Source organism: Nomia melanderi, chromosome 12, assembly GCF_051020985.1.
Source record: "Nomia melanderi isolate GNS246 chromosome 12, iyNomMela1, whole genome shotgun sequence".
Taxonomy (NCBI): domain Eukaryota; kingdom Metazoa; phylum Arthropoda; class Insecta; order Hymenoptera; family Halictidae; genus Nomia; species Nomia melanderi.
This window is the reverse complement of record NC_135010.1, coordinates 695,875-710,274: the sequence shown is the minus strand read 5'-3', so window position 1 is coordinate 710,274 and position 14,400 is coordinate 695,875. Positions and strand designations below refer to the sequence as shown.

The 14,400-nt window shown below is 36.3% G+C and overlaps 1 long non-coding RNA gene across 1 annotated transcript in view; it reads left to right on the top strand.

Annotated features, from left to right (window-relative positions):
- Positions 1 to 5,807: 5,807 nt before the first annotated feature.
- LOC143175131 (uncharacterized) overlaps positions 5,808 to 14,400 on the top strand; it is a 64,982-nt gene continuing 56,389 nt past the window's right edge. The window contains exon 1 of the long non-coding RNA XR_012999790.1: positions 5,808 to 5,885. This is a non-coding gene — a long non-coding RNA (uncharacterized LOC143175131). The remainder of the gene's footprint in view (positions 5,886 to 14,400) is intronic.

Genomic DNA, 14,400 nt, shown 5'->3' with positions numbered 1-14,400 from the left:
GCTCTTGGGCATTTTCTTTACCGATATAGATCATTGCACTGTCTATTCAGCCAGAGTAATAATAAGTCGACTTTTCTAGATTTAAAATCAGTTAGCCAATCCAACTTTCACAAGACTAATAAACAAAATAAAATAAAGTAAAGAAAACATGCTAAAAATAGAAATTTTCTACGCTGTTAAGAAAAAAAAATGCACTGTATTAAGAGAGAACACAATATTTATGTTAATGAAATAATCTTTTAATGATTCTCAATTTATTAAAAATGCTTTATACATTGATTTCTCTCATCGAGTATTAAAGATTTTGTTTGGCTTCATCCTGCTGTAGTTAACACGTAAACTGCTATGCCACTTAAATACAGATAATATACGTAGGTCTCACGCTAGCCAAGCTGACCTTAGATTTAAAAGTGAAGAAAGGCAAGGAGATTCTTCCACTCACTACGCTTAGCACTCGGCATACGCCAATAATAATCCTGCGTCGAAAGCCGAGCGTTGTGAGTGGAAGAGTTCCCTTGCCCCTTTTCACTTTTAAACCTATGGTTGGCTAGTTTAACGTGAGACATGCACTGTAGTTTCCAATGAATCGTGTCATATGTAACATGCGTTCGTGTATACACGTATAAGTAACGACCAGTAAACCATGACTAATCCAAATAGATATTACGAAAGATAATCAACAAGATTTAGTGAGCCTGATTAGTACCGTTGTAAAATACAGCATACACAGTAAAAGACAGAAAATTCAATTAGAACGGGATAGAAAATGATGTCTGCTTATTACCATCAACAAATAATCATAGAAAAATTCCAGATAAATGTATTTTTTGTACAACATTGTACTAATATTATTTAAAAGCAGTATACAAAGAATCGAAGAAGGGTTATTTATAATTCTTGAAACATAAATAATAAATTGTTAGACATGGAAAGTTCTGGTAACAAACCTTCTACATGGACTAGTTTTGTTAATAAAACATATAGACATAATATAGTCCCATTACTTATTTAGTAAATTATCAATAATTATAAAAATTGGCTAAAGATAAATATTAATTTTGTTACTTAAATCGCAGCCTAAAAAATATGTATAACATATTTTTATTTATAAAAAAATTGTTTGGCAATTAAATCTAGAAATATGTCAGATGTTGAAACAGAAATATTAGATAATTACATTTTTCTTCATTAATGCCTTGCATAGTTCATCTTCATATTCACCTTTACAATCAAAAAACAAATCCATAATTTGACCATTGGTACTTTTTTACAATACAACATATTAAAACATTAATATTTCGCCAATTGCTACTATAATATTTTTTTAAAAGTTTATCGACATCAGATAATTTTCTGTTTTTATTTCTATTATTAAGTTCATTGATTATACTCATTTTCAGAAATGTAACTCAATTTCTTCTTTTATATAATCACGTTTACTTACACCTCCTAAATTTAGGAGGACGTAAATATATTTAGGCCATATTATGTGATTTGTGTTAGACATGGCAATTTTTGAAACTATTTTGAAATATTTTATTGATACTTTTATTGCGTGAATCATACAGAGGACAAAGCAAGTTTTGATATAAAATGAATATGACCACTTTTAAAATTAATCCGAGTGTCGACATGTCGGCTTTTGATAACAATTCCAATTTTAAATATAGATTTCTAAAGGGTCTAAGTCGATTTTCAAATTGATTCTTCATGTAGAAAATTCAGAAATCAAGAAAACAGATTACAACAACATTTTTATGAAATAGTCATAACAAGTTCTAAAACTATGCATCTCTACTCATAAAGCAATTTTTACAAAAATAGGATATTAATTTACTTTCCTAGTTACTTCAAAGCTGATGAGATGAAGAATTTTTGTATTTGGCGCTTTCATCAGTGTATTCTTGCTGTCGCACGTGCAGCGCCAGGAGACCGGTGACGTAAGCGATACGACGCACTTTTTTCATTTTCCCGGCCGCATTCTTTGCTTATTCTTTAGAATGTATGTTACACTCTCGAATACGTGTTACGCATTCCTCAAGATTTATAATAAGTTACATAGTTCTGTGAAACAAGTGGCGTGTTTTCTTCCTTTCTTCTTAATAATAGAAACCTAAACTGAAATCTTGCTGAACATTTAGGTATGTTGTTCCGTCGTGGAACAAGGGGCCCTTCGGGATACCGAGGACCGCGGCACGTCGATACACGGTTCTGGTTTATGACACGGGCGCAAACACGATCGAGCGTTCGGGACAGTTGATCCGGGGCCCGGCTTCGGCCATTGTGCAAGTCAGCCTCGCATTTTCTGTCCCGTACAAAAATCGCCCCTGTCATAAACCAGACGAATTCTCGCGCAGCGACGAGGATTACCCGCGGCCATGGGTACGTGCCCGTACTTAGGTAGGCATGTACACATGGGCCCACGTAACGGGTTTTCCTTCGTTGTCTCACCAAATGTACGCGCAACAGCGAGGACTACCTGCGGACAAGGGTGCGTACTCGCATCGGGGTACACCCTTGCACGTTCGTCAAGGTAGCGGTATTTTCTCGCTGTTGCCAAATGTATTTTTTACTCGAAACTTCGTCGATCTCTTGTTCCCACTTCGTCAGCATCCCCTTCCGTACATCCGAAGGAGGGGCAAGAAAGTTGACTTGTGGGTGCAAGAGTTCCGACGAAGAGTAGTTATTCACGAACACTCGCAACGAACACTCGCAACGAACACTCGCAACGAACACTCGCAACGAACACTCGCAACGAACACTCGCAACGAACACTCGCAACGAACACTCGCAACGAACACTCGTAACGAACACTCGTAACGAACACTCGCTAACATCTACAAGAACGTCTGACATTCGAACATCGTCTTGCTCCATCGGTCGAGCCATCGCAAGATATTCGCACCACTGCTTCACCACCGGATCCAGGTGCCCAAAATTAATTTGGCGGGCACTCATACGAATAAAGCGAAACGCGTCAACGGACGAATCCACGTTTAGCTTCACGAAATTATACATATGTGTTTAATAAAAATAGTTCAATTTAAAAGGAAAATGAAATGAAAAGAAACATTTCATTCTGAATCTACTAGTGGATTTATCAATACATACAGATATATTTATTAATGAATCGAGATAAAATATACATATAAATCTTATTCTACATACAGAAATACAAAATATGTAACAAAATTTATCGCAAGTACCTCTACAAATTTCTATACTAAAAAATCTAATACATTGTAATAAGGTTTTCCTTTGAATTTACCTCTGACAAGACACTTAACAATAATCAATCAATCATTTAATCAATGGATAATGCTAGGAATTGGTCAATTTTAGGTCTGGCAGGCAATGAAAGTTTTTTGCAGGACATTGTTCTCCATGTTTTAAAAAATGGAACTGTATAAGTATTTATCTGGGAAATGATGAAAAAGTTATAAAAATATACATAAACTTTGAAAAGTTATTCTTAGTATAACTCGTTAATCATTGCTATTTTCTTTAGATGATGATTGTTCACGATTCAGCGTAAACGTATAGGTTGATTGACCGCGAAAAACGTGCAATGAATGAATAACGCAATTTTATTTACGATAATTTCACAACTAAGCGTATTTAATGAGCTGTACGATAAGCGGATCGTGAGCTAAAGTGATTATGAGCGAATTTGAAACACGTTCGAAGCACGTTTGAGGCACAACATTTTCAGGCACGCGGCATCGAAGGATCTAATAGAATCCCACCACGCGCTGGCTAGAGGTGTGCAAAACATTATTTCTCAAACAATGGTGTATCAGTGAAATAATGATCTAGGAAATAGAATAGTTTTTGAAATACAAAAACAGCAATCTAGAATTCATTCATTATCCTTATACTTACTATACAAACACAGTTCGAATTAAATATTTTCTAGAAAACGAAATAATGACAATTTGAAAAGCGTTGTTTTTAATATTTCTATAAAGTGACAAGAAATGGATACAGTAAGATAGATAAAGAAACAAGACATAATAGGTGTAAATTATTTTTTTACTGATTGAATAGTGGAAGATATTTCAAGGTCAACTACATTCCTTTAATAGAATTATATAATTTTAAATGGACTTGTAGATTTATCTTACAAAGAAGGGTATCGAACCTGGAAATTAAAAAGATTATGAAACTTTTACGTATAAGTACAATAAGTCAATTCTTATACATTGCAATTTTTTTCATAACGAATTTCACATCGAAGGAGCGAAGCCACCTCTCGACGAAAATGAAAATTTTTATTATCTTGAAAACGATCAGAATTAGCGAACAAAAGTTTCAACAAAAAATACATTGCGATTTTACGTCTATAAAGTTGTAAAATAAAATTCTTCAGAAAGTTCAAATTTTTCATAGTGATTGATTTGAAAATTTTGTTTTGCAATTTTGTAGGAGTAAAAGAACAATCAATTTTTTTGTTTAGTTTTTTTCCTATCTCTTACCGTTTTAAAGATAATCGGGAAAGAAACATTTGCATTTTTTGAAAGAGTTGGTTTTAAATCATTGGTGTGGAAGATATTTTAGTTTAACTGTCTGTCCTTCTCCCTCTGCCTCTCTCTCGTAACCTGTTCGAAAGAAATCCATTCTTACCCTTTCTGCGGGGGGTTGGGGGTTCCTCTTCAGAAGTGTCTGCAGAATCCAATAGTGCATAGCAAATTCGTGCTAGCCAACTCACTCTTCGTAGAAATGTGTAAAACAGAAATGCATACAAAGTAAATGCATTTTAAACCTTTTTTAAACTTTGATCATCATTTACAAGCGTTTGATGATACGCAATATTCAAAATTTTTATATCTACATATTCGAGGAACTCTCCTCTATTTTTTATGATAAGTTTTAACTACCTATCGTTTTTACTTTTCACGTAACGCTTGTTTCTCTGAAAAATTTGACCGTTCTTACAGAAACCCATTTGTTTCGAAAACTAGACGTGACCCAGCAATTTGGTTTTCGGATTCGTATTTAGGGCAAGGAACTCTATAAGGACCACCAAGTAGCTATTACAAAACAAAAATCGTGCTCCACAGTGTAATTACGCATTTTGAAGTTTTTGAAAAATGTAGAATCATGTTTTGCAAAATTTTGGTTACCTGCTAGGTGCAAAATTGGACATTTTCCATCACTCTCCTTTTTATCTAATTCCAATTTGTATAAATTACTGTATAAAAATTTATATTTTCATAAAAATTCGTAATCTAAAACACACAGTTATGCAAATATATCACGCAGTTCTTCTGATGAGAGTATGTCATCGATGCTTCCTGTTAATCTCACATTGTCCCAATACGAGATAATGTGAGAGGAATAGCTGATACGTCGATAGTCGGTTCTAATTATGGTGCGTTTGGACCAAACAAACGAATGCTCGCTCGCCTCCCACTCTATCAAATTCGTGCTCGGTTAGTGTAAACACCACCCGAGCAAATGTTCATAGTGAATTTGAACGAATGAGAAAAAATATGAGTTGAACATTTGCCGAACGTTCGGTGAATAATTTACCAAGCATGGATGAATTTTGTCTGCACTAAAGCTAATGCCTTTAACCGGATTATGAGATATTCAAGTACTATTCACCTCTCACGTTACGGCCGCTGAATTGTGACTTAAAAGTGCACAATGGCAAGGAGAGATGTCCACTTCCGGCGCTAGGTCTGGTAGTTATGGCGACTCAGTTTCGGCACGTTTTTGTTATTGACCGTTTGATTTCTTCGTCCCGCGGCTCGGCCAGTAACAAAAACGTGCCGAAACTGAGCCGCCATAACTACCGGATCGAGCGCCACGAGTGGACGTCTCCCGTTGTTCCTGTGTACTTTTAAGCGTATGGCCGATAGAACTAACATGAGAGGCGAATAGTAAGTATTTACTTACTAGTTACTACTTTTATAAAAAAATTGAAAGGAATAGATGTTTCGTACGTGAATATAAAGGGTGTCCATCAATCGGATGCAACAGAGTTTATTTGTGATAAGTTGTAGAAATTGACGGCGCGTACCATGCGTTACTTTTGTACTAGTAGTCCTAGTTATTTTTGTTCATCAAGCGGGCCCTGATCGATGGTAACCTGAAAATGCAGGTTAGGGAATTGTTTCGGGCATGATCCCGTAAAATTCTAAAACAGAATATAAAAGATGTTAAGTAACTGTGGAGGAGAGGTTAGATTGACACACCATGCATAAAGCGAGAAATAGCAGGAAAACTTACAAAAAACCTACATATAAAGAAGGCGGTGATGAACACTAACACAAGGTATACGTGCATAAGCAAAAATAAGGGTCTTTCGGCTGAAAACAAGCAAGAGGGGATGTACTTGTAGGCTTAGGTAAAATCCATTGGCATTGGGACCTTGATTTTGTATGGGATGTTCTCTTCTTTGAAGATGCATGTGTTAGCAATAAGTGGATTTGTGTGTGATGCTGCATTGTATTTATGCAGAAGTTTGGTTAAAAGTGATTTGATGTAGGATTTTTTAGTTGTGGTGTAAATTGCTTTGGTAAAGTGGTCCATTGGTAGGTTAAAGATGGTTTTTAAAGCTTTGTTTTGAATAGTTTGAATTCTTGTGGTGTGGATGTTGATGCCCACCATCCAGACGTAAAATCCATTTGTGAGGACTGGTCTGATACAGGCAGTGTATATTAATAGTTTTAAGTGGTACGGTAGTCTAGATTTGTGGTTTATGAGGGTAAGTGAGGCTCCGAAAGCAGCTAGTGTTGTGATGCACCTGTCATTTACAGCAGCCTTCCATGACAGCTTGTCATCAAACACAACTCCCAAGTATTTGGCAGTTGTGGACCATGGTATTATGGTATCGTTAATATTAATAGTGTATGGTGGTTTTACTCTTCCTGCGTTTGGGAGTGAGAAAAATTGCCTAGGTTTTGGAGGTGTTGAGACTGAGCTTACAATTATAGAAGTAGTCAGATAGCCTATTGAGGTGGGTTTGAAGATTTGAAGCTAGTTGTCTGAGGTAGAAGGAGCACCCATGATGTCATCAGAAAATAGTGATAGTGATGTGTTCGTTTGCTGGGGCACATCATTTATGTAAATTAAGAAAAGAAGTGGGCCTGGGATGGATCCTTTGGGTATCCCAGCGGTAATGGATTTTTTGGTGGATTTGGACTTAGCAACTTGAACATAGAATGATCTGTTGCTTAGATATCTTTTGATTAGTTTAATCAGCATAGGGTTTAATTTATTGGATATTATTTTGAATAGGAGGCCCTGTATCCATACAGTATCAAAGGCCTTATTCAGATCTAGATGTACCATGGCCATGCATCTGTTAGTATATAGGTGGTGGGCATGAAATTGGGAGGCGCGTGTCAGCTGATTGGCTATAGAATGGGAAGATGGGAACCTCAACTGGTTCTGGATTAAAATCTGGTTTTGGGTGATGTGGGTGAGAATTATTGCTCCTATTATCGTTTCAAATAACTTGTATAGAGTGAATAGAAGACTGATGTGTCGATAATTGTGGAATGTCTTGTATTCTTTACCAGATTTTGGTATTGGAATGATTTTTCCGGTTTTCCATGCTGATGGAAAGTAGGAGTTTAGTAGGCAGGTCCAGAGGCATGGTAACTGCCTCAATGTTGATGGATGGGTCAAGAATTAGGCGAGTGAATTTGATATTTTTGTGGGCAATAATGGCCACTTCACTATACCCATCCTGCCTATTTTGCCTTACAGCATTGTAATTGTCAAATTGGGGGTTAGTTGTTAGGTTGAGCTAAGTTTCTTGGATCATTGCAATTAAGATGTTATCCCTCACGTATGTCTCCAGTTCTAGGGTTTTGGAACGCAGGGAACATGCGTTCCATGTAACAAGTCTCCCTAGAAGAGGGAAGTTGAAAATGATATTTAAGGGAATAAAAGCTGTGCGGTTTCACAGAGGACTTCGATTTTTTCAAATACACAGTCTGTCCAAACCCTGGTGCGACAGAACCTTTACATTTTTTTTTCTGTAACACCATCTTATAATGAATGAATGCATTGTGAAGTTTGACATATCAAAAAAGTCCACGTACAACTTCAATCTGCTAGCACCTCTACATCATTTGTTATTGAGGTTACATTTGACAATGCTTCATAGCGCACGTTGAAAAAACTATATGGAGGAAAGGGCCAACATTAAATTTCGCTTTAAGTTATGCAAAACAGCATGCGAAACGTACGGAATGATGAAAAGCGTGTACGTTAGTGATTGCGTAGATCGTGCCTACGTTTTTAGATGGTTAAAAAGTGAGCATTCGAATACCGAAAACAAGGGACTTGGTCCCTTCTGCACGATACTGCACCAGAGCACAAATCCGAAATTTTATGCAATTTTTTGGCCAGAAAAGTTATCACAGTGTTGGAACATCTCCCATATTCGCCAGATTTACCTCCATGCGACTTTTGGCAATTCCTAAAACTAAAATTTGCACTGAAAGGAAATCGTTACTACACTATTCAGGACATACAAAGAGCTTCAACTGCGGTTTTGGAAGCAAATTCCGAAAACGGAATATATGACTGTGTTCAAAAATTTTTAAACTGCGTCCAAGATTTTATTGATTCAGAAGGAGTATACTTTGAATAAAAAAATATAAAAGGACCCAATAATTGTACTCTCACGTTTTTTCGGTACTAGTCGCACAAGATCTTGGACAGACTGTGTACATCAGTGTACGTGGAGAATTAGATATCCACTGCCTTGATGACTGGCCTGTCTTTTTTGAAGAAGCCCATGTAGTTACAGATGAATCTGTAGCAGCTAACAATGCGCCGGAAGAGAAACTTTCGACGCACAAGTGTTCAGTGAGATTTATGGTATGCGCAACGTAAAATGCTGTTTTTGAGAAAGTATCTTCAACGTTTTTATACATTTAGCGGATAGATCCACGTAGCTTTTTCACAACAGTCTCAGCGCAAGTAGACGTCATAAACTGTGGGTCATCGAAAGGGTTGCAGCTCGAGGTGCTCGAGTGAGGCATGCACCTGGACTTCGTCAACCAACGAAAGTCAGAGTCCGGTTACCCGGATCCAAGGCTGCACGCCACACTTAGATAGTTGTAAAATAACTTGATTGTTGGAAGCCTCTTTTCGGGTTTTCCATCAGTCGGCGGAAAGCTAATCGGGTTCCTCCTCATGAAAGAAAAAGTCTTTATAACGTTGAGTCCGTGGCAGCCGCGAGAAGAGTAGAGACAACGTACGATAGAGTTTTGGTTAGCCACACGCTTTAACATCGCCTCTCGTCAATACTTAGTTAGCTAGCATCTCCACACCACTCGACAACTTATGATAATGCTGTGACAGTAAAACTTTGGAAAACAAACATTGTGTTAGATCATCGCAATCACTGTTCTCCCACAAATCCTCCCATATCGGAGAAGGAAGAGGAGGATAGGATTGTATCGAGGGATATGGAAATTCTGGGGTCAGACGCCTTGACAGCCTGGCTGTAACTGATGTTTTTTGGTTTCAGTGTAGGGCTTGGTTTTCCCAGAGCAGGGAAGTTTGGGTTTGGGGCATGGGGAGCTGGTGGGTTGTTTCTGACTACAGACATCATTAACTGTGGGGTATTGTTACGTTTACTGACGTGAGCCAGTAGCCGAAGACATTGGGAGAAGTTTGCGGTGTGAGCTCCACTGTATTTGGTACAGTTGGGGGGTGGTCTGGTTCCTTAAGGCAGGTTCTGGTCTCGTGTTCCGAATCGTATTTAATACAACGGGGATCCTTGTGGCAGTTGATCGAAGAGTGTTCAAAGGCTTGATATCTGAAGCATTGGGTGTAGTTTTTATCGGTTGATAATTTTTGCCAGTAAACTCGATAACGGAACAGAAAACCGATTTTTTTAACGGCTGCTAAGGTGGTGGTCTGGCGAGGAGATTTTGTAAATTGTGTAATTTGGAGATTTTTTTAGGATTTTGAAGATTAATGAAGATTTTTCATTACCGCTGGTGTCAGAATTTTTTTCTGAGGATGAAGGGTGAGAGACATGGCACGTCTTCCGCACATAGTAGGTCGGTATTTTGTAGTTCGTAGTCAGTATTTTTTATGTTTATGGTCTGGCTTTGTACCTATACTGGTTGCTAGTGGCCTGCTGATGGTCGTTATAGCGTGTTGTGTACTTAACTCTTGCGTGGAGACTATAGGCGCAAACCTTACTGTTCCGGTGTCGAGCGACGAATCGAGCGAATTGTGGGGAGAAGAATTCTGAAGTTTGAAATATATCTCCACCAGCAGTCTTGGTTAGCCCCGTGTGTTGACATAAAGGGGATTTCCTTTTAAGGAGGAGTTTTGACGGCTACCACGATTGGCTGAAATCACAGAAAATTACTTTTACAAATCGAGGAATTTTGCAGACTGCTGTCCACTCTATACACCTTTAATGCATTTTAGAAGAGTGGAAGTTGTTAGAGATTCAAAATCATATTCAGGCAGCGGCAATTTCCAGAAAATTCTTTGATGGATCCCATTGTTAAAAGTTCCAAATACTTTGAAGAAAAGTCTACAATGCAATACGAGAAGTCTCAGTCTATCTAAAACCTGTTTAAATTTCTATGCATCCTTGTGACGACAGGGACTGTTTCATTGTTTGTACTTACGACTTTATGTTTATTACTTCCAGGAGAATAGCCTATGGCTTCTCGTAAAGTTGTCTAACACGTGCCGGGAAGTTTCGAACGCAGTGCTAAGACCTTTTTCCTTGCGGGCCCCTTTTCACCAGGAGCATGGCAACATGCACGCCGAAATAAGTGACCTACGTGCCAAAATAGTGTACTTATGCTCGTAGCCCAGTTACTAATCACAAATTTGCTTATTTTAACTGCCAATGCGAAAATCATTTACTTCTAAGATTTTTGGAAATTGCCGAAGACGTTCCCACCTTCCTTATTTGTCAGTGAGGAGAGTTTTTCAAAAACTGGCCGAGGGGCCAGCAACGAAATTCCATAGGCTCAAGAGCATTTCCAAGTGCCTTTATATAATTTTTCTGTAGATAATTTTAGTGACTAAAGTCACCACATAATGAAATTCCAAGCACCAGCAGACAGTCCACTTTTATTTTTAACAATTAATTCGAAGATATTTAGAATTTACAGGAGTGGTTGTTAAATTTTCTACACATATTGTTAATAATGCAGTGGGGTGTTACTCGGGCCGAGCATGAGTGCGTTACGTAGCCTTGAGCTCGCGTAACTGGATTCGAATTTTTATTGACTGACGAAAACTATCGCGCACTTTAGCTAGGTACTTCGAGCTACAGTCCTTCGACAATCCAAGATTTATGGCATCCACTTGCGCTATTGAGGTTTGTCGTAAGAAAACTACGAGGACTAATCTGTCCTCCGAGTAACTAAAAATGTTAAGACTATCTGGCTAAACCCTTCTATGCCAAAAGTTTCTCTTTCGGCACACTGCTAACCGCTACAAAATAAAGATACGTAATTTACTGAGTTAACTACCTTCGACAAGTATACACGCCATCTTAAAATCAAAGTGATAAGATTTCTTTCAACGATCAGTTATTTGTTTTTTGAGTTAAATATGTAATTCTTCTTCCTTTTGCTTCAATTATTCATTAGAATATATTATAGATGCATTTGACTTGCGTTAGACGAATATACATTTAATTCTTTGATTTAATTGCGACAATTATCAGAGATTTTTTAAATTAAATTCCACAGTTAACAGATTATATTGGGATATTTGCCCGATTAAGGAAAGATGAAGCGAAAAAGAGGACGCGGGACAAGATGGGACAATTGTATATTTTGTGTTATTATGCATCCATGTTACTAAAAATAAAACAAACACGTCAATTACATTGAACTGTCCTATATGTTCGGGCCACGGTGTATTAATATTTCTCGCGTTATTTTTTGTAATGACAGAGCGATACGAGTTTGAACGGCTTCAGATTAGTCAGTAGAAGGTATTCAAGAGAAATAGGGCGTGAAGTTATAAAAATTGTATATTTAATAAAATATTATTTTGCATTGTAGAAAGATAAACGACACGAACTTATGGGACGACCTAATACAATAAATCATACATTAGTGATGTGTTTTAAATATTGACATTTATGTAATCGAAAACAAAATTTCGAATGTTGAGATGAAGGCTTAACGCACTTGCAAAATTCATAAGTTATCGATAATAAAGAGTTTATTAACAAAAATATCAAAATAAACTATAACAAGAAAATTTGATATTACGCTATCGTACAGTAATCGCTCGCTCGCTGACTCTCATGAAAATTCGCCTAGTTTATTACTGTTAGATGGACAATTTCTTAAGATTTTCATTTATATGCTTATGAATAATCGTAAACAAATAATAATATTATCATTCATTCAATTTTGATCCCACATTTGAAACAACACGAAGACATTTTAATAACGTCTCTTAATTTCTAAATAAAATATTGGGGATGTAAAACATAAACAAAAAAACATAGTTGATCCGAAGAATCAATACAAAAAGTTGTTGAGAAAATTATAGAATAAAGATGGGATATCGTAAAGGGGCTGCAGATTTGCATGTGCCTAAATCTATATTTAAAAGTGACTCTTTATATAGAAATCCCTCAATCAGCATTTAATACCCGTTTAGGATATTTAAAACTTGTGTTTTTCATTATTATTCTATATGTATGTGACATGTACAAACTTGCCCCACCTTACTCCTATCGCATAAATAACAGCTTTAGTCTGAACTCACCATTACAAAACAAATAAACAATGCACAAATTTTTAAGTAGCATTATGTTCATCAAGCAGAAGATGGAAAATTTTAATCGAGATAAGAGTCTGTGGTTACCGACATACAATTTTGTGCAGTGTAGTTCAAAGACAGTTTCGAATTCTTAAATAGTATAAATGGTATAATTAAAAAATTTCTTCATGAGTTCTTATTTACTTAAAACTTCGTTTGCTCAATTAAATTGGATAATCCAGCTTCTACTATATTAGTATTCACGTACAGTGTGTAAAAAAAGCATTCGTACACCTAGTTTTTTGATGATAACTTTATGCAAACGAATGATACATCGATAAAAATTACTTCCATTAATAGTCTATTCTTAACAAATATAATGTGCAAATTAAACAAGTTTGTAATGCGTAAAAAAAATATTCAAGCCATCCGAAAGTTTGAAGATCAAAAAAGTATTTGTACACATGATTCTACTGCTAAATTCTTAAAAAAATACACGTGTATCGTCAAAACATAAATAAGTATTTGTTTATATAGCGGTCTTGGTCTTCTCCTAGAACCAGTTTGTCGTTGAATTTCACATAGAAATCACAACAATGAAGGAACGTGAAATATTCATATCCATGAGCGACCGAGTTATTTTCCTTCGAGAATGTGAGGAAAATAACTAAAATTCACGGAAAATCAGTCACGGTCAGGTTGACCGAAGATATTATGAATTAGAGAGCGTCAAAGCGTTATTAATGAAGCTACGAAAAACGCATTTGTTATTGCTCGAACATTGTCCACTGATATCGCGTCAACATCTGGGAAGATTGTATGTCCACAAACTATTAGAAATATTCTGTATTCAGCAGGGATATACGGTATAAGTGCGAGGAAAAAACCGTTCATAAGTAAAACAAATAGGGAGAAGCGGCTCGGATTTGATAAAACTTATGTAAATAAATCAATAAAATTTTGGAAACGTGTTATTTTTTCTGAGGAGAGTAAATCTAACATTCTGAATTTGGATGTTTTTCAATTCAAAAATCTATATGGTATGAGATTGCATGGCATACCATGGTGTTGGGAATCTTGTGTTTATCGATGACATGATGAACACGATGAATTATATCGAGGTGTTACGTCATAATTTATCAGAAAGTGTAGCTAAGTTACGACTGAATGATACCCACTACTTTCAACAAGATAACGACCTGAAGCACATCGCTAAAAAATCTAGAGAATGGCTGTTATATAATGTTCCCAAATAGTTAATTGCCATCATCACAATCCCCTGACATTAACTCAGTAAAAAGTTTATGGTACATATTGGATTTAGACTAAGAAAATAAAAATAACAAACAAAAATGATTTACAACGAGTGCTTCAGGAAGAATGGGCAAAAAATATTACAAGAATTAACTAAAAAATTGGTCGAATCCATACCACGAAGGCTACAAGCCATTATTGATGCAAAAGGGATGCGTTGCAAAATATTAATATCAGTGGAACTAGAGAAATTATGTTTTCTATCATAATTACAAGTGTACGAATACTTTTTTGACTTCCACATTCTCATATTTCTTGTATAAATTTTGTCTTATGCCTTATAAAAAGTTTTTAGTTTCCACATTATATCTGTAGATAGTAGACTAGTAATGAAAGTAAGGTTTGCCAATATATAAT